Source organism: Rattus norvegicus, chromosome 10 (assembly GCF_021556685.1).
Source record: "Rattus norvegicus strain SHRSP/BbbUtx chromosome 10, alternate assembly SHRSP_T2T, whole genome shotgun sequence".
Lineage (NCBI taxonomy): Eukaryota > Metazoa > Chordata > Mammalia > Rodentia > Muridae > Rattus > Rattus norvegicus.
The window spans coordinates 89,732,673-89,753,848 of NC_141543.1; the positions used below are offsets into that span (position 1 = coordinate 89,732,673).

The window sequence follows — 21,176 nt, forward strand, 5'->3', positions numbered from 1 at the left end:
TTAAAGAGGTGAGGAGCTGGGCTTAACAGTGCACACCTGATGTCCCGGCTGCTGAGGAGGCTAAGGTGGAAGGACCACTGGAGCTCATGCCTGAGAATATTGTGGGCAATATAAGGAGACTCCATGACCACCACCACCACCAACAACAACAACATCAAATAGAAAAACATACTCTCTTTTAACTTTTAAAAATCATTTTATCTTGTAGCTGGGTATGGTAGCAAATACCTTTCATTTCAGCCCTTGGAGGTAGAGGCAGGAGGATCTCTGTGAATTTGAGGTCAGCCTGGTCTACAGAGCAACCTCAGGATAAGCCATAATTATGGAAACCGTGTCTCGACAACAACGACAAAATAAGAGACAGATTATTTTATATCACACGTGTGGGTGTTTTTAACGCATGCGTGTTTGTGTATTACTTGCATGCCTGGTGCCTGCAGAGGCCAGAAGAGGGTACCAGATCTCCTGGAACTAGAGTTACAAACAATTGTGAGCCACTTTGTGGGTGCTGGGAATCAAACCTAGGTCTTCTGGAAGGGTAGTCCATTCTCTTAATTGCTGAACCATCCTCTCTAGTCCCCAAATCCCCCCTTAACCAAACCCAAATAATAACAACAACCAAACCAGCCAGGAATGGTGCTAAGGTCAGTAGTCCCTGGGCTCTGAAGGTGGAGACCGAAGGATGAGAAACTCAAGGCCAACTGGGACTACATAGTGAGACCTCGGACCGAAGCCAAAAACAAGCCAACACAAGAACAACAATAACAAAACAAAAATACCTCAGAAGACCAGGGGCTGCATGTGATATTTGTTTGTTTGTTTGTTTGTTTTCTAAGACATGCTTTCTCTGTGCAACAGTTCCTGGCTGTCCTGGAACCTCTTCCTAAACCAGGCTGGCTTCCAACTCACAGAGCTCTACCTGCCTCTGCCTCTCGAGTGCTGGGCTGAAAGGCTTGCACCACCACGGCCTGGCAAGATTGCATGCTTTTTTAAAACAGAAATTGTGGAACTGCTGAGGCAGCTCAGTGGGTAAATGCATTTGCCTTGCAAGCTTCATGATCTGAGTTTGATTCCTGGAACCCTCCGTGGAAGGATCTGACTCTTACAAACTGTCCTCTGACCTCACACGACACACCGTAGCCCGAGCGCACCCTACCTCCCCATTTCCCACTAAGAAGAAAATAAAATAAAACCTGGATACTTCAGGAGTCCCACCTTGCTCTACTAATTAGGGAGAAGGGCCCCCATTGTCGGAGGACGGTTTAAAGGCAGTGCTGCTGCACCTGGTACGCATAGGCGCTGGAGAGAACGAACCCCGTGGGTGCTGGATTGAAGGCTTGGTCCGATTAGGCAGGGGGTGCTTTACTTATTGAGTTACATTCCCAGGCCAAGTCTGAAGTCTTTTGCAAAGTGAATGAACTGTCTGCCACGGGGGCAATCTCACACTTGGTTTTGTAAATGCCAAACCTTATGATAATTAGATCAGGTTTCTCAGGCAATTTGAACGGACTCTTCGAAAAGCACCAAGCTTCTTATGCACTTGTGAGATTTATTCCTCAAGTCGGGGGTGGGGGGTGGGGATGGGTCTCTAGGTGCTCGCTTTATTAGTAGTCTTTCAACTGTAAGTTTAATTATGATCTGCCTTTTTTGCGTGATCTATTTCATAATAAAAAAATATTAAAGGCTTCCTAAGTAAATTTCGCGTAATTGAACTTGTGGAGAAAAGAACACGGCAAACCACAAACTGCTGATAAAACTAATTGCTCTACATTCCCAGAGGGAGGAAAAGATGTCTAAATTGAATCTAACCCATAGGAAATTAGATTAAACTAAACTTTCTGAAGGAGCTGCTCTGGGGGACAATTGTTCCCATTGCTGCCTGCGTTCTGGAGGCCGCTCAGGAGGATGGCGCCCTGCACAAGCACACACACCCCCTAGAGAGAATTTTGAAGGCTGAGGAGAACAAAGGTTTGTCTCACTAGGGCGGACGCACATGGTTTCACTTCCTGGGGTGATGCTTATCACTTGAAAGGCTCCAGCTCCTGGAGTAGACATTTTTTGGTTTCACCTGAGACACTGCAAAAACAATGGGTCCTGGAAAGGATCCAACCCCTAAATCCTTCTGGGGCGATAGCAGCCTCAGCCAACTGTGCCTCCGTTTGTTTTTACAGGCACATAAAATGCTCGGCTGGAGAGCAGACCCCATCAAAGACACACAGCACAGGCAACGTGGGTTCCTCGGGTGGCTCGCTGCTTCAAGGAGCATCCGAGTATTAACAGGGGGTGCTGAATTTCCACTCTGGACTGGGAGACCTCGAAACAGAACAAGAAGGGTCAAGGGCAGAAGAACAGCCCCCAGTTTGCCTGTGACATGGGCAGAAGGGACAAAACAAGACAGAGGCCGCTAGACCGGGAAGACAGAAAGGGGCGATATCGTTCAAGTGTTTTACAAGGATGGGGGGTCATAACCATGAAATCCTCGGCACATGCAAAAGTCAACTGGATAACAAAGACGTTTAATCATCTTAATGTGGCATTTTAATGATGCACCGACTTGCTATGCCAATTCAGAGATAATGAGGCCCTAATGCTACAGATGTTCAGCCAGGCTAAGAGAAGGGAGGGGGGAGATTTTCTAGCATGCCATTTTCTAACTATCCAATTAAACAAATTGTGAAAGCACCTAGATAGTTTACCAGGTTTTGACAGCTGTTAATAGGATTTAGAAGCCTGACAGAGGGAAAGAGCAAGACGGGAGACACACGGTCCGTAGGTGTCTTGTCCACACATGCGGGCAACGAGAACCGATCGATCCCTCATCAACGCAAAGTCTGCGCATCTTTCCCAGGGTGCGCTTTGTGTCAGGAATGTAAAGGCTGGAATGACGGTCCTTCTCGTGGTCTGGCCCAGCATTTTATGTACGAAGGAATCCAAGAGAAAAAAAGAACCTCTGATATTTTGAGAAGGACAAGGAGGGATTTGGGTGTTTCACTACTAAAACTCTAAAGTCTCAATGCACATTAAACCTCTGATCAACGTTTTGCAGGATCTGTTATGGTTTCTCTTTTCATGCCTTTAAAGACAAGATGGCGGGCGGTTATTGATTTTTAAACTGCCCATTTTAAGGTCAAGGAAGCCTGGAAAAAAAGTGACCCAATCTACAAGGGACGAGATGCTACGATCTCTCTTGAGCTAGATATTTGCCTGGGTAAGGGGCTCATTAAGGCAAGTCCTCCTTGGCCTTTCAAATGTCTCCGTAAAGAATCTGCACACTGGGTAAACCATGCCACTTCGATTGCAAGAGAATTAGCGTTCTCCCCCGAAGTTACAAAAGACCCCCCCCAATGTAACCGAGGACACCAGTCTTTGCCTTATTACTGACCGTCGACACAGTTCATTCCCATACTAGTGACAGTGACGTCGTTCAGTGCTTTTGGTACGTTTCTTGGCTTTCCATTTAAGAGGGAAGATGGGGGGTTGGGGATTTAGCTCAGTGGTAGAGCGCTTACCTAGGAAGCGCAAGGCCCTGGGTTCGGTCCCCAGCTCCGAAAAAAAGAACCAAAAAAAAAAAAAAAAAAAAAAAGAGGGAAGATGGACAATGTCCAACATCAGGAATACTCTGTACCCAGGGTAGGCGAGCTTTCAGCAGCCTGACTTAGCCACGCTTTTTAAATGTCACGGGGCCAGGCATAGCCCTTCATTGGAAACAATGGAAGGACTGAAGGACCAACCGGAGCATGAAGGCTTCTCCTGAACCACAGAGCATCGTTTAGCTCCGCCCATCCTAAAGCCCATCCTCATCCTGTTGCCTTTGCAAAGCACCTGCGTTTACTTCCCAGCACCCACGTCGTGGTTCACAACCTTCTGCAACTTAAGTTCCAGGAGACCCAATTGCCCTTTCCTGGCCTCTGAGGGCACGAGGCACGAAACTGGAGCACATGCATACACACAGGCCAAACAGTCACATACAGAAAATAATGCAATAGGAAATTTACAGAGGTTTTTTTGCTTATTGTTCTAATCTGTATGCTATGTGGCACTTGTATTTCTGAGCAGTGACTGCTATGCATTTAAAAAAAAATGAATGAAAATACAGGCTGGAGAGATGGCCCTGTGGTTAGAGCACTTGTTGCTCTCGGAGAGGACCCAGGTTCAATCATCCAACGCTCCAGTTCCAGGGGACCCCTCCCTCTTTTTTTGAGACAGGATCTCACCCTGTAGCTCTGACTGTCCTGGAATTCACGATGTAGCCCAGGCTAGCCTCACACTCACAGAGCTCCAGCTGCCTCTGCCTCTTGAGTGCTGGAATTGGCGAGGTTTTTGTTTGTTTGTTTTTGTTTGTTGTTTGTTCGTTTTGAGACAGGGTCTCACATAGCCCAGGCTAGCTTTGAACTCCTGGTTGTCTTGCCTCCACCTTCCGAGTGCCAGACTTACAGGAGTGCATTTGCCTTGCTTTGTCTCCATCTTTTTCTTTTTCTTTCTTTCTTTTAAGCATTTACTTAGGGGCTAGGGAGGTAGTTCTGGTGGTAAGATGCTTACTGCACAGCCCTGAGGGCTAAGTTGGGACCATAGCATCCCAGTGAAAAGCCAGGTAGTCTGGCAGTGCCTTTAGTCCTGGCACCGGGGTGGTGGAGGGAAGAGGAGCCCTGGGAGCTCAGAGGCTAGCCAGTCTTGCTTAATGAGCTTGTACCCGGTCCCACTGAGAGACCCTGTCTTGCAGAATAAGGTGGAGAGCAATCGAGGAAGACATCTGACACAGACACACACCCTTCCCGAACACTCCAACACACATGTAGACATGTATGAACGTCTACACACACATACACAGCACATTCATTTCAAAAGTTTAAAGCATGTTAAAATGTAATTCCGAGGACAATTCAAAAGCTGTTAATGCAGATATTATTAAATTGGCTAAAAACCTTCTGATTGTCACCATATCAAACTCAGGGTCACAGGTGAACCAAAATGTCTTCTACAGTCACAGCACACAGAGCTCCTAGTGTATGTAGTGTGTTGTGGGAAAGATAACACGTTTATTCCCTTATGGACTGGGAATTGTTTTAAGGCTGCCCCAGAACCTGTAGACTCAGTTATTCTAGGAACCAAATGAATGAATGAGTGAATGAATGAATGAATGAGGAATGCCTCATGTAGCCTGAACCAATTCACTGATAACAACCAGGCCAAGGAGGGAAGGGTTCTGTTTTTTCAAACTTTTTCCTTTTTTATTTTATAGTCTCTCCTGACTCAACTTCTTACTGCCGCTGACTGCCTGACCATATCTCGCTGCTGAGCCCAAAGACACGGTTAGCCACTTCCTGGTTTTCTACACTTGCTTCACGCTCAACAAACTACCACGTTAGCTCCCCACTTCTAGGTCTACCCATCCCAGACCAGCTTTGGACTATGTGGCCAGGGTGACCTTGAATTTCTAATCCTCCTGCTTCTGCCTCCTCAGTGCAGGGATTCTAGGAGTGCTGGGGGATCAACCTGGAGTTTTGCACATATGGGACAAGTTGTCCTCCTGCTGAGCTCTACCACCCTCCACTCCCAACCCTTGGCAGGGCTTTGCTTCGTAGCTCAGGCTGTCCTAGAACTCATGGCTGCCATGCGCGGCCTCCTGAGAGCTGGAGTTATGGGTGTGCACATCCGTGTTCCGCTCCCAGGAGCTGCCGATTGTTCTCCTTGCCCCTTCAATGGTGGCTGTTGGGCTTGGTGTGGAGTCTGCTCACCAAGCCAACAGGAAGCAGCAAGGAAAGGAGGTGAGAGGGGAAGAAGACGAATGATCACTCTGCCTTTGCCTGAAGTACAAAATTAGGGTTGATGGTGTTTTTAAAAATTGCACAGATTGTAGTTTTGCCTAAAGCGAGCGCATTAGCAGAGAGGAAAACCAATCAATTGTTCTAAGGGAAGCTATAGCAATCAGACCCAAAGCACACAAGGAGCTACCAGGGGAGGGGGAGGGAAGGCGGGGATGAGCGTCTCGGAGATTCTTCTTCTCTTAATATTAAATTAATTGAAATAAAACACGTGTAAAGAAGGAGTATAAAGTTGACCATCTGTAACGTATTACTTGAACTTCCAGCCCTCCTTTCCGTTCACCCTTCCCTTCCTGACATTCAGATAATGAGACGAGAGCGTAAGTGAACAGGAGGGCTCTGCTGTCTTCTAGGTGAATGTGTACCATTAAAGCACACCAGGGAATACGCTATCTTGTCACTGGAACGCACTCATCCCGAGAGCGGGGGAACGCAACTGCCTAACAGCTGCCCAGTCACACACCGGAGGGGCTGCAAGCCAAAGGACATCCCTGCTCCACCAGAGACTGTGGAGGGAAGGCTGCCCCACAGAAGGAAACCGGAGCAGAAGCTGCCCGGCAACCTGAGCCCACACCTTCTCTCTGTCGTACGGAAATTCCTAGTGATGCCTGAAAGAGACGATGTGGACTGTTCATACTCGAAGAAGAAAGCCGAGACTGACAGCCACAGGAGAATGACAATATGGAATCTATTTTTTTTTTTTCCGACTGAAGCTACAATCCAATGCCTTGCACTAACCGGCCTATGACTTTAAGGAGAATTCGACTTCTGTGAATTTTCTCATCTGGGCAATGATAGCATCTGTATCTCACAGGGCTTCACAGTCCAAGTGTACTTGTTAGCATGCGGTATGTGCACGACCTTGATTTAGACAGAGATTTCTTAGCTATGACACTAAAGTCCTGATTCATAAACAAGAGTGTCTCACGATTCAGTAATAAGACCAACAGCCCAGTTGAAGGCACACGAGTGGGTGCAAATATAACTCAAGTGATAGAGCGTTGGCCTGGCTGGACAAGACCTTAGGTTCAGTTGCTTGCGCTATCAAAATAGATTTTTAAAAAGCACGCAGGATGTCCGCGGTGATATTCCACGTAAGAGAGTGTACAAATGAACCATGGGCCGATGACAATAGTTACCATCGTCCGTTAGAGAAATGCAGTTAAGACTACACGATGCCTCTTCACGCCCACTGGAAAGATTAAGTTAAAACACACACACACACACACACACACACACAGGGAAACCATAATCCTCACATGTACGGATGGCGGGGATGGAAAATGGTGTAGCCGTTTGGAAAACCATTTGGCATTGAGGCAAGCAGCCTCTCAAAAGCCTCCCGTTGATCTTTGCTTCCTAACACCTACGACCTTGGAGTCTTCTCTCCCTCGTTGAGGGCCAGACTAGATGATTCGTCTCCCATGAGCAGAAGTTGGCAGAAGTGGTTGGAGCCATTTCTGTGCTTAGGTTATATAAGATGGTGACTTGGATCTTGCCTTCCCTCCCATCCTGATGCTTTGTGATTCTCTGGTAGGTTAGCTCAAGTGGCCAGGAATTGGAGCTGGTGCCTGGCCAAGCTCCAGGGGGAAACATCTGGCCTTTGGTCTAACAACTGTTAAGACTGACTCCTGACCATGACCGTTAGTGAGTTTGGGGTTGTCTCTTCTCTCGCCAAGTGTTCAGAGCAGACAACAGTTCAGGCCGGCGTCTCCATCAGAATCCTGTAAGAGCCTGTGAAGCAAAGGACCCAGCTACGCTACATCGATACTTCTGAGACAACCCGTTTGCACTGTCTTCAAATGGCCCAGGTTTGTGGTAATTTCTTACCCATCAATTGGTATCCAATATAGGCAGTTCCCTATAAAATTAAACATAAATATACCAAACAACCCTGGAATTCCACTCCTAAGTATATACTCGAAACAAAAACGTATGCTTACATAAAACCTATATAATAATGTTCAAAGTGCCATCATGCTTATGGACTTGTGAACTGAACAAAATGGTCTGTGTCAGCAATGGAATCCTACTGGGAGAGCGCCTTTCAGGAAAATGTATACCTGGCTGAAAACCACACAGCCCACCCTTTCGGTGACAATAGGAGGACAGTCTGAAGCTCTCTACTCCAAGAGTCAACAGGACACTCCTAGGTTTAGTTACGTTATTATCAACTCCAGACAAATATGTAACCTCTTACTAACTTGTGCCAGAGCCCATGGGCACGCAGCTTCTTGAACTCGCTTGCTCTCTGCTTCCCTAATAATTTCATGGACTATGATTGTTAATTAATGGTTATAGCCCTGGCATCAGAGGCAGCAGAAGGGCACAGGGAGGTCTTCACACACGTTCAGGGATGATGGCTTTCATACGACAAAAGAAGGAAATAGAGTTATCTTTTTTTTTTTTTGCATGGCCTCAGAAATCAAGCTAGTGCAGCCTGAAGGACCTGAAAAACAAGGAATGAGTCACATAAAAATGCCAGAGATAGTTCTTGGATTCAAGCAATAAAGGGTGATAAAGGACCACACAGTTGTCACTATGGTTTGGTGAGTAGGAAGTATGGCTGCAAGCCTAGAATGACTTGGGAGAAGCTAATCAAAGCCTTTCGTGTTTTCTGTGCACTTCCTTGAGGAATACCAAAGGGTACCAAAGGCTTGGCTGGGATTTCTGCCTCCGCAGGCGCAGGTGTGGAAAGTCTGGCTCTAACAAATCTTGTCACTGTCTTTAATGCCACCAGACCAACAAAAAAAATAGCGAAATATCTGTCACGATCCCATTTTTTACTTCTTCAGTTGACATAATTAACAAATTTATTATGGGTAAGGTCACACATTATTTTTAATTATTAAACTGTGGGTGCCCATATGTTACTGTTTAGACAGCGTCACTGGCTGAGGAGGAGAGTTTTGAAGACCGTCATTCCCGGCCACCTCAAATCTAGCTCCAACTACAGCCAGTGAGGGGAGATTTCAACTAGGCAGCAAAATGAGAAAACATCTGCGCTTACCAGTCAAAACGAGAAAGGTCACATGTTAAACCCAGTTAATCTTGTTTATTGGTGTTTGAAGGTTATCCACCAAGGGCAGGATTACCAGGGCCCTCCTTCAGGCCTGACTCTGACATCTTTATTCATTCTGCTGCGTGTGAGATGCTTGAAAAATGCAAAGCCCTAGAAATTAGCCTGTCCCTTCTAAATGTAATTTTGCAAACTCTGAACTGGAATACTCTGTCTACCTGTTGCTGGGCCGTCAGTTAAATGCTAGAAAAGACCACCGAACAAAAGAGTCCAGGGAGGTTGACTATTCTCTTAAAAAAATATTCTCCTAATTTCCATCCGTTGTTTTTGTATGGGTAAAGCACTCAAAACATCCCTCCATCAAAATCAGGAAAAATTAACAGTCTTGATCAGCAAGAGATAAAAATAAAAGATGGCCCTAGGATTGGTTTGGGGACTGGAGAAGAGAAATGGCCCCGGCTAGGAACATCGCTCGGGGGGTCAAATGCCTACCAGACCTGAGCAAGGACTTGAGTTCAATCCCTGACACTGGGGGGGGGGGGGGAGGAAGGAAGGAAGGAAGGAAGAGGGTGGGTCTATCTTGGCCTATCTCGTAATTTTTTTCACAATTAGCATATATTATTCCCTATCTAAGCAGAAAACAAGATTGTTTATGTTGGACTGACAACGTGAAAATATCATTAAAAAACATTGAAATCAAGAGCCCTGTCGAGATGGTCCAATAATTAAGAACACTCTCTGCTCTTCCAGAGGACCAGGTTGTCAGCACCTACATCAGGATCTCACAATTGCCTGTAGTCCTCGGTCCAAGAGATCTGACACCCCCATTCTGCCATTCATGGGCATCTGCACGCATACATACTTAGGCACACACAGACACACAAAAGAAACAATTTTAAAAAGTGAGCCCTAACACTTTACATACTTCGGTCAGATCTTGGTAATCGTTTGTGTGCTGTGGGCCTCTTAAAACATACACATGGCTATCAGCATGAAATGCACCTTGCTACTGAGAGATCATTCTCAAACTCTGAGGTATAAGGCTGCAGCCTTTAAATCAGCTCAGGATTAAAGGGAAGGGGTCTCTATACTGTGCTCTGTACAAACAGTGGCTCGGTATTCAAAGTTTTTCACCAGTGCCCTTAAAAGAAATTGGAAAGCCTATGCTTCTGCCTTATATGCTGAGACATTAAGAGGGTATGGGGTTAACAGTTACAATGTTTCATCATAGTTTACTCTTAAAACTGTTAAACAATTCCGTCTTAAACACTGGAGTCTCTGCATATGTCTATGTTGTCACTTAAAAGTTCACTTTTGAGAATCACATAATAGGTTACAAAATTTTTTCAAAATATCTGTTTCTTAAGTAAACTTATGATTCTGTGACAGACCACACCCATAGCTATTCAGGGGTGCGTGTGTCCATTGGCTACAGATGGAGCTGTTACTACATCTTCGTAAAAAGTATTCAGGCTGGTCAGATGGCTCAGTGGGTAAAGGGGCTTGCGGCCAAGGCTGATGATCTGAGTTCAATCCTCAGAGCCCACGTGGTGGGAGGAGAGTCGGCTTCTGCAAGTTACCTTCTGACCACACACAATGAATGCAGTAATAGCTGTAAAAGGGTATCTAATGAATTAGATTAGTCATGAGATTTATCCCATCATAAATTAACAGTCATATAATAACGGGAGGCTGGGTGGTGGTGCACACCTTTAATTCTAGTGCTCAGGAGGCAGAAGCAGGTGAATCTCTGAGTTGGAGGCCAGCCTGGTTTACAGAGTGAGTTCCAGAACAGCCAGGGCTACACAGAGAAACCCTGTCTGGTGTGTGTGTGTGTGTGTGTGTGTGTGTGTGTGTGTGTGTGCATGTGTGTGTAATTTCCCCATGACCTCTATTTCCAGTTTGCTTTTGCAATAAAATCTTATCCTAATGTTCTGCTCTTATGAGCTGTAACCTTCTATTGTCTGTACCTACACCCCATAAACATCTTGGTGTATGCTTCTTCATTAAAATTACATGAGAAAAATAATTTCACTTATTTTTGTTGCAATGAGGTGCCACATGTAAAAAAAAAAACTATGTGTCGAATTTTGTATTCTTATTTTTTATTATTTTTGAGGCATGGTCTCTCTATTTAGTCCTGGCTGTCCTGGAACTCTCTATGCAGCCCAGGCTAGCCTCGACTCACAGTGATCCTTCTGCTTCAACAGATTATAAGTAGAGGTATAAGGATTGTAGGTCTGCTCAATGCTTTTCTTCATCAAATTATTGACACTAATTGATTAAATAATATAGCTATAGTTCTTATTTAGTAATTATCAAGCATACAAATGGAAATAATTAGCAATCACTCTCTCTATTAAAAATTGGTCTTTCTGTTTTTCAGGCTGGTCTGAAATTTGCTATGTAGCCAGGGCTAGCCTCAAACTCACACTGCCCTGCCTTTGCCTCCTGAATGCTGGTACTGGAGGCATATTAAGGCAATGCTTCTGAGAAGAGCAGAGGGGAAGTCATTTATAGAAGTTTGGTCAAAGAAATTATCCAAAAGGATAGTTAGACTACCCTGGAAGTAGTCACCTTCATGATGATAAAAGATGAACCTTCCTTTTATGAGTTGGAATAGGCTTGTTGGGAAGGGAGAATATCAACCTCTGTGAGACCAGTTTCAGGGAAAGAACACACTGAAATCAAGAACCTAGAAATTAATTCTCTTAAAATCATCCCCACCCACCAAAGTTTGAAGATCATTGCTAACAAAGATCATAGTTTGGGGCTGGAGAGATGACTCAAGGCTAAGGTTCATTGCCCCCAACCCCCGAGTCACATCGCCAAGATGTCCTTACATGCTCATTACTTGATTGAACAACAATTGTCTAGTGAGCACTTGTGGACAATGCCCGGATGAATGAACAGATGAACAGGTGGGTGGATAGGAGATGGATGGGTGGGTGGGTGGGTGGGTGAGTGGGTGGATGGATGGATGAACAGATGGATGAATGGGTGGATGAATGGGTGGATACGGGTGGGTGGGTGGGTGGATGAGTGGATGAATGGATGGATGGGTGGATGGGTGGGTGGGTGGATGAATGGATGAATGGATGGATGGGTGTGTGGGTGGATGAATGGATGGATGGATGGGTGGGTGGGTGGATGAATGGATGAATGGATGGATGGGTGGGTGGGTGGGTAGGTGGGTGGGTGAATGGATGGATGGATGGGTGGGTGGGTGGATGAATGGATGAATGGATGGATGGGTGGGTGGGTGGATGAATGGATGGATGGATGGATGGGTGGGTGAGTGGGTGGGTGGGTGAGTGGGTGGGTGGATGGATGAATGGATGAATGGATGGATGGGTGGGTGGGTGGGTAGGTGGGTGGGTGAATGGATGGATGGATGGGTGGGTGGGTAGATGAATGGATGAATGGATGGATGGGTGGATGGGTGGGTGGATGAATGGATGGATGGGTGGGTGGGTGGGTGGATGAATGGATGAATGGATGGATGGGTGGGTGGGTGGATGGGTGAGTGGGTGGGTGGATGGATGAATGGATGAATGGATGGATGGGTGGGTGGGTGAATGGATGGATGGGTGGGTGGGTGGATGGATGAATGGATGAATGGATGGATGGGTGGGTGGGTGGGTGAGTGGGTAGGTGGGTGGGTGAATGGATGGATGGATGGATGGGTGGGTGGGTGGGTGGGTGAGTGGATGGATGGGTGGGTGAGTGGGTGGGTAGGTGGGTGGGTGAGTGGGTGGGTGAATGGATGGATGGGTGGGTGGGTGAGTGGGTGGATGAATGGATGGGTGGATGGGTGAGTGGGTGGATGGGTGAGTGGGTGAATAGGTGAATAGATGGGGGCAGATGAGTGAGTGGGTCGATGGATAAGTGGATGGATGAATGAACAGATGGATGGATGGGTGAGTGGATGAATGGGTGGATGGGTAGATGGATGAGTGGGTGGGTGTGTGGATGAATGGGTGGGTGGATGGATGGACAGATGGATGGGTGGATGGATGGATGGATGCATGGATGAATGGATGGATGGGTGGGTGGGTGGATGGATGGATGGATAGGTGGATGGGAAGGCAGAAACAAAAGTAGCAAACATAGACATTTACTGTCTATTCAGAACTCCAGTATTAAAGAATACAAACAGGTTCATGGCATGTGTCTATAGTTCCAGACCTTGGAAGGCTGAGGCAGGAGAATCACTCTAAGTTTGAAGTCAGTCTGGATAACATAATAAGTTCTAAAATATACTGGGATCTTGTTTTTGAAGAAGAGGAGGAGGAGGAAGAAGAGGAAGAAGAGAGGGAGAAGGAGGAGGAAAATTCTTTAGGGCACAATAACCTGCAGTAGGTCCTGCCATAGAACAGTATAGTAAAAAGGAGCTATAACATGGAGGTGATTGGCCCTCATCCCACGGGAGTGGGTAGGGAGCAGCTGCTAGGTGAGTCTTCAGAGCTCTTTAAGTGGAGTGTATCTCATGGCAACTGTGCCCTGGTTGAATGTCTCCGCTCTTGCTTCATGACTTCTGTGACAGTGCACATAGCCTATACTCATTAACTCCCCAATAATGGGACCTCTAGACTTTATTAGTTAGAGGTCCCATTATTGTGGGATTTGTTAGTAGAGAGATCTTGTCTCTTACATCATTGTCCTTTCCAATAATTAGAAATAACACCCCCAACACACACACACACACACACACACACACACCCAATACACACACACACTCACACCACACACACACACTCACACCACACACACACCCAATACACACACACTCACACCACACACACACACTCACACCACACACACACTCACACCACACACACACTCACACCACACACACACACTCACACCACACACACACCACACACACACTCACACCACACACACACTCACACCACACACACACACACTCACACCACACACACACCCAATACACACACACACTCACACCACACACACACTCACACCACACACACACCCAATACACACACACTCACACCACACACACACACTCACACCACACACACACTCACACCACACACACACTCACACCACACACACACTCACACCACACACACACACTCACACCACACACACACACTCACACCACACACACACTCACACCACACACACACTCACACCACACACACACCACACACACACACACTCACACCACACACACACACTCACACCACACACACACACACTCACACCACACACACACACACACACACACACAGTGTGACAGCCAGCAGGTAGGAGTGTGTTCTGTTCCTAGTCTAGCAGTGAGCTGGTGGTGCTAAATAGTCAACATGGCGTGGGGAAAGGCCTCCTGTAGCTTGTTGATTTCAGTGCTATAAATACTCCACACCACAGCCCGTTTCTAGCTACCAATGCAAAGCCTGCCAACTCACAAAATTCCTGAAGATTTCACAAGTGACTTATATGCCGGCTCTGGCACACCGCCGGGATCCCCTCTGTCCCTCAGCAGGGTTTCCTCACATGATAGCAAACTGTGCAGAAAGCCATCGTGGGCCAGTTTCCCTAGCTATTGCCAAACTTCATCTGAGCCCAGAATTCACTTGGCAGGAGCAGCTGCTCTGACATGCATGCTCCTGTGGGCGTCATGCGTCCATCAGCCTGACGAAGAAAAAGATGCCAATACTGCCATACCTCAGAGACCACTGTGCAAAGAAGGGCCACTGTCCCCAGGGAGCCCCTAGAAACAGCAGGTAGACCTCTACTCTTTTAACCCTTTCAACTGCCTATTCTTCTGCAGATAACATTCCTTTAACTTAACTGTGCTTCATGGGTTGGCTAAAAACAGAAAGACAAAGACAGAAAGACAGACAGACAGTCAGGAAGAGAGAGAGAGAGAGAGAGAGAGAGAGAGAGAGAGAGAACCCAGAGATGCTTTTGTTTCTGTCAAGAAGATTCAAGGAGAGACATCTTGGTTTTATCACCAACACAACCACAAATTGACACAGGGGAAGCTGTGAGTCTCTGCCCATCACAACACATACAGAAAGAGTGAATTTCTGCAGGGCAAACTACTGATGTTGTGAGATAACTCCTGCATCCCATGAGCAGGGGGCCGCGCTCTGGGCTCAAGAGATGTAATATTTTGATAAGATGTGGTACTTCCTCTCAAGGCAGGCATTTGCGTGCACTGAGCGACACCGCTCACTGGAGCCTGGGTGAGCAGAGGGGAAGCTGACTTGGTCTCTCCCAGGTGCTCCAACCACCCCTCCCACACACCAAAGTACAGCCTAATTAGCATCCAGAAGCCGCAGAGGTGGCGCGTTCTCTCTCCCTCCAGCAGCATCAAAGTAGCGTGTATTAATGTTTCTTATAAGCACAAGACGATCACAGACATCAAAAAGGATTAAGACTGGTGTCAGATGTGTGTGCCATGGGTCTGTATGTAATCTCAGCACTCGGGAACTCGAGCCTGAGCCACTAGGAGGAGGCTAACTTTGGTGACACAGTGAGTTACAGGCCTGAACTGCAACCGGAGCTCCTTTTCCACTCCTTCCCTACTCCTAACAGGAACCTATGCTATGCAAAGCTACTGAGGCATAGAGCTATGTTTTCTGAGGAAGAAAGGATTTTTCTTTCCCGCAAACTTTCCAAGTTCCCATCTTTATCTTAAGCTATTCTGTTCAAGGAGTCACCATAAAAACTATCTAAAGCCTTTCCACAAAGTATCAAGTTCAATCTTTTTTTCTTGAAACCAGGCAAGACCTAAATAGATACACTGAGGGCTCAGCAGGCAGAGGTGCTTGCTACCAAGCCTGAGGACCCGAGTTCAATCCCCGGTTCTGCATGGTGAAGGGAACAAACTGACTCCCCAAAACAACAAAAGTCTCTGAAAACTAGGATTAGAAGAGGCCAGTGTTTTACTTCAGCCTAAGGATACCTTGGGTAGAGATCATGAAGCATTGGAGCATCCTCCCAACGAGGTGGGAAGGCCACGACAGAACCCCAGTTCTTCCTTTGGTCCTTCTTTGTCTGAAACTGAATTCTCATAGTCTCTGTTTTCCACACAGGAAACGGAAGGGGTCTGCCATGAGCGTGCCCGTTAGGAGGGCAGGATCCTACGTACATTTACCAATAGAATTATTTTCCATCTTTGAAGTTTTAGGGACCCTGAGTTAGGTCACCAATGTCCTGTCTTACTAGGTCCCTGATTTCTGTCCTCTCTATCAGCCACTGTCATGGTTAGGAACCAAAATGTCCCCCAAATGACCCATGCTAGAAACTTAGGCTGACCTGTCACTGGAAGGGGTGAGGCCTAACTGGAGGAAGAGGATCACTGGGGAGTCCTTGAAGGGTACTCGGGTCCTCTCCCTCTGTTTTGCTTCTTGACGACCATGAGGTGAACAGCTTTGTCCAGTGGACTGTCTGCCATGATTATCTTGTCATGGCCCCAAAGTGATAGGCCAAGCAGCCCTAGGCTGAGACCTCAGGAACTTTCAAGCCTAAATCAACCTTTCCACTTAATGTTTGCTTTTGTTTTGTTTTGTTTCCTTTTTGTTTCATTTCTCCTTTTGCTTTGTTGAGAAACAATGTATTCCAGAGTAGCGGGCAAACTTATTTTGTTGTCAAGGTTGTCCTTGAACTCCCCATCCTCTGGCTCCAGCCTCCTAAATCCTGAGAGTATAGGCATGTGCTGGTTTCCTCTTTTTACATTTTTTCTCCCCACCCCCTCTTTTTAGTGAAAATAGATTTTTTTTAATTGAACCTAATCTACCTGACTAGAGTTTTCTCTCTTTGACTCTCCCCAACCTCCGAGTCTAGACCAATCCCCCGACCCCGTCTGCGGGCTCCAGCAATCTTTGGCATTTAGTTGTGCTTGTCCCCTCTGATTCTTCTGGGCTAATGACAGTTTTTTGGACTTTTTTTTTTTTTTTTTTTTTTTTTTTTTGGAGCTGGGGACCGAACCCAGGGCCTTGCGCTTCCTAGGCAAGCGCTCTACCACTGAGCTAAATCCCCAACCCCTGGACTTTTTTTTGCTCTGAGCAACATTTTAACTCCAAGCTCTACTTCTTGTCACAGGATTTTCTTTTCTATGTCACTTCCTCTCCTCTTCCAAAGATACCAGCCATGGGAGTTAGGGCCACACTAGCCCAGTGTGACCTCAACAGCCATAGGAGTTAGGGCCACACTAACCCAGTGTGACTTTAACCCAGTATGTTCTTAACCAAGAATACCCACCATGACCCTATCTTGCTGGCATTTCAGATCTAAAAAGATGATCCCAATGTCGTCTGTGTTCGGAGAGGTGGCTAGGACACATTCATCGGATGCTTAGCAGGGCTCTTTCTACTGCTCAAGATCAGTCTAATGACAGCTCCAATTAGCTATCAAGAAGAGAGAACCAACAATTTTTTTGATATATTTCTTTATTTATATTTCAAATGTTATTCCCTTTCCCGGTTTCCTGTCCACAAGCCCCCTATCTCCTCCCCCTCCCCCTCCCCCATAAGGGTGTCTCCCCCACATCCACCCCCCCTCACATCCCCCACCAACATTCCCCTGCACTGGGGGTCCAACCGTGGCAGGACCAAGGTCTTCCCCTTCCACTGGTGCCCCAACAAGGCTATTCTCTGCTACATATGCAGTTGGAGCCCTGGGTCAGTCCATCTATAGTCTTTGGGTAGTGGTTTAGTCCCTGGAAGCTCTGGTTGGTTGGCATTGTTGTTCTTATGGGGTTCCAAGCCCCTTCACCTCTTTCAATCTTTTCTCTAACTCCCCCAAAGGGGGTCCCATTCTCAGTTCAGTGGTTTGCTGCTAGCATTCACCTCTGTATTTGACATACTCTGGTTGTGTCTCTCAGGAGAGATCTATATCCGGTTCCTGCCAGCCTGCACTTCTTAGCTTCATCCATCTTATCTAGTTTTGGTGGCTGTATATATATATGGGCCACATGTGGGGCAGGCTCTGAATGTCCGTTCCTTTAGTCACTGCTCTAAACTTTGCCCCCCTATCCCCTCCTATGGATATTTTTGTTCCCTCTTTTAAGAAGGAGTGGAAGCATCCACATTTTGGTCATCCTTCTTCTTGAGCTTCTTGTGGTCTATGGATTGCATATTGGGTAATTCAAGCTTTTGAGCTAATATCCACTTATCAATGAGTGCATACCATGTGTGTTTTTCTGTGATTGGGTTACCTCACTCAGGATGATATTTTCTAGTTCATTCCATTTGCCTATGAATTTCATGAAGTCATTTTTGATAGCTGAGTAGTACTCCACTGTGTAGATATACCACATTTTCTGTATCCATTCCTCTGTTGAAGGGCATCTGGGTTCTTTCCAGCTTCTGGCTATTATAAATAAGGCTGCTATGAACATAGTAGAACATGTGTCTTTGTTGTATGTTGGACCATCTTTTGAGTATATGCCCAGGAGAGGTATAGCTGGGTCCTCAGGTAGTAGAATGTCCAATTTTCTGAGGAACCTCCAGATTGATTTCCAGAGTGGTTGTACCAGTCTGCAATCCAACAATTATTCTTATATAGTAATGACAGCTCGGCAAAAGTAACTCTGAGCCTTTTCATTCTTTGTGCCTTCCAATCCAGTTGAGGCACATCGTTTCCTGTGAGCTGCTGGACATGGTGGCACGCACCTTTAATTCCAGCATGCAGGAGGCAGACTGGGGTGGATCTCTGTGAGTCAAAGGACAGCCTGGTCTACACAGTGAATTTTAGGCTACTCAGGTATACACAGTGAGACATTATCTCAAAAAATGTAAGTTTGGCAACTAGGCTTCTTTTTAAAAACATTTAGGTGTACGGGGATTTTGTGTATAGGTAATCTGTGCACCAGGTGCATGCCTAGTGCTCCTGAAGGCTGGAAGGGGGCAGGGATCCCCTGGAATCAGAATTACAGATGCTTGTGAGCCAGCATACTGGTGCCAGGAATGGAACCCAGGACCTCTGGAAGAGCAGCCAGTGTCCTTAACCACTGAGCCATCCCTCTAACCCCCAGGCATTCCTCTGTCTCTGTCTCTGTCTCCTCTGTCTTTGTCTGTCTGTCTCATCTCTATTTGTCTGTCTCTCTCGTTTTTTGATGTGATGGGTTAAATTCTGTTGCATATGCAAATAGTTCCAGTTAAGACATAATTAGGCATGTAAGCAATTATTAATCAAACATACTCCAAAAATCTCGGTTCTAAGACCACAGCGTGGGAGAGCGGGGCAGTATGAGGAGGCCTCGTGAGGAACTAACGAGCTGGTGTAAACAGTACTACTGCATGAGCCGACAGACTTACGTCTTCAGGGATAAAGGAGGAAGCAACTGAGCAGGAACATATCAGTTAGCCTACGTGCAATTTTATTTCTGCTTAATTGTGTAAATTACAGGGGTATGAGCTGTCCTCATTAGAGACGGATATCTTTCTAATTTTAGAAATGATTAACAGTTACAGTTCTTACTGATGTCACTTTCAAATGTTTACATGAACAGTTTCTTGAAGATTATGTTTGCAAGTCAAATCCCTCCCACCATCTGTCTGTCTTTATAAATAAAGTTTTATTGGTTGCATACCCTTGCCCATCCCTTTATGTCTTCTCTGATTGATTTACACTGCGGCAGCAGAGTTGAGAGGTCTGTAATAGAGGTTATACGGTCCACAAAACCTAAGATATTTATATATTTATTACCTGGCCCTTTACAGAGTAAAAACTCTGCCAACCTCTGCACTGGGTTCCTGAGAATATTATTTTTAAAAATATTGTTTTAAAAACGTATACTGTTTGCAGAGTGAGAAACAGGTGTCTGTGTGGCTGTACAGTGAGATCTGAAAACATGTGAGGATGGACATTTCATTTTTAAGTTCTAAATTAAACACAATTTTAATTAGTCTGAATTTAACACACTCCAGATAGGTCTTAGCTTCTTCAACCTTTCAAAGAACATTTAAGAGAATTTTTTTTTATCAAATTTAAACACACAGGATTCTTCAGATGTTTTCTATAATTCTTACAACATTGAACCTACATCTCCCTAATTAAAATTTATAAATGCAATCCTGACTCTAGCGTCAACACTGAACTTTCATGCACTCTTTTGTTGTTTTGGTTTCGAAACAGGGTTTCCCTGTGCAGCCATGGCTGTCCTGGAACTCACTCTGTAGAGCAGCTGGCTTTGAACTCAGAGATCTGCCTGCCTCTGCATTCTGAGTGCTGGAATTAAAGGTCATACACTGGTTTTGGTGGTGGTGATAACAATGAGTTTGAGATGATGCATCACGTGGCCTGGGCTGGCCTTGATCCACCTGCCTGCACCTCCTAAATTCTGCATTTCCGGCCATCGCCACAATGCCCAGCTACTGTTCCTTTTCAGCTTTATAATTCTTATCATCTGGCACATATAATCTGAACATGCTGGTTCTCTTTTTTTTTTTTTTTTTTTTGGTTCTTTTTTTTTTTCGGAGCTGGGGACCGAACCCAGGGCCTTGTGCTTCCTAGGCAAGCGTTCTACCACTGAGCTAAATCCCCAACCCCTGATTCTCTTTTTTTAAAAGTGTGTCCTGCTAACTACCTTTTTCTAAGGCAAACTGCTCACGATTTTGACATTTATAGTGCCTGAGTCACTTTGAAAGTTAATCACGAACACATAATCTTTCAACACTGATGTTATTCTATTAATTTCTTCTGAAGCAATTTTAAAGGATCGTGTTAACCCTGTTTCTTCCTGATTCCCAAGCTGCTCAGAGGAACAGATCACGTCCTCGAATCCCTACCAAGAACTGCGTGACATTTCCTGATGCCACCAACTTGGAAAGTTGAGCATTTACAGCATTTGGGTTGGTTATTTTGTCTTGTTTTAATGTTTGGAGACAAAATCTCTCTATGTATCTAAGGCTAGCCCAGAACTCTCTATTAGGCTGGCTTCAAACCAACTCACAGAGATCCTCCTGGGATTATAGGCGCGTGCTATCATATTTTAAATTCTTACTGTTGCATGGAGATTGTCTGTTTTCGTGTCTATGTTGGAGGACTCACTCTGAGGTTATCCCGAACCCCACGGACATCCTAACATGGATCATCAGTGCCCAGACCAACGGTGTACTGACGATGCTGTCATCCCAGACACAAACTTACTGTGGTGGCTATCGGCGCTCAGAAGCCCTACCCTAGAAAAGTGTGGGCCCAGCCGCTACTGCTTTGCCTCATCCTGAATGTAACCTGATGGATGTCCCCATCGAGAAGCCGAGAATCAGAGACACCATGTGCCTTTCCTCAGCACATATGACCACATCCTGCACTGCCGCGTTTGCTGACTCTGTGGTTAAAAACTGGCATGAATTAAT

General features: G+C 45.9%; 1 protein-coding gene and 1 long non-coding RNA gene across 6 annotated transcripts in view; both read right to left on the bottom strand.

The window, feature by feature from the left end:
• Ikzf3 (IKAROS family zinc finger 3) overlaps positions 1–21,176 on the bottom strand; it is a 93,218-nt gene that overhangs the window by 36,891 nt on the left and 35,151 nt on the right.
• On the bottom strand, positions 16,560–20,297 carry LOC148003096 (uncharacterized). Its single transcript, XR_015632074.1, has 2 exons — positions 16,866–20,297; positions 16,560–16,790 (listed from the first exon to the last, which is right to left on the bottom strand). It is a non-coding gene; the product is annotated as an uncharacterized LOC148003096 (long non-coding RNA).